Consider the following 630-nt stretch of genomic DNA (forward strand, 5'->3'; position numbering starts at 1 on the left):
TATATATATATATATATATATATATATATATATATATATATATATAGATCTGTCTATTTATACATATATAATGTGTCGCGCTCTATACAGCCTCTATATGTGCATATATATACATTTGTGTATACACACGCACACACATAGATATTACAAGGAGTAAATATAGTAAATTTATATGTACTCCTTGCAATAATATACACGCAGAAATCTGTGTTCACCTACATATGTTACGATCGATTGGCATTAAACGCTAATTATTCACACGATCCGTTTGCGATCGATAAATATTTATATTATTATCTCAGCTTTCTCGACGAGAACACCGCGAATCTCCGGCGCGAGGAACGACACGATAACGACGGATAAATGCACAAGGACGAAGTGCAAAGAAAGCACGATAACCCATTAATCGCTAAAGTTATTACTCCTTCTTACAACACGTACATATCTCCCTATGTAATATGTTATCTCGACAAACTGTCATTCTGTCAAATTTCCACTTTCCTTCCTTTCTTCTTTAGAGATGAAAAAACTAAAGGGGCACAAAAGAGGATGCCTAAAACGGGCTCCGAGAGAGAGAGAGAGAGAGAGAGAGAGAGAGAGAGAGAGAGAGAGAGAGAGACAGAGAGAGAG

The sequence above is a fragment of the Odontomachus brunneus genome, unplaced genomic scaffold (assembly GCF_010583005.1).
Source record: "Odontomachus brunneus isolate Ranch 3 - 2012 unplaced genomic scaffold, Obru_v1 Obru_scaffold_010, whole genome shotgun sequence".
NCBI lineage: Eukaryota > Metazoa > Arthropoda > Insecta > Hymenoptera > Formicidae > Odontomachus > Odontomachus brunneus.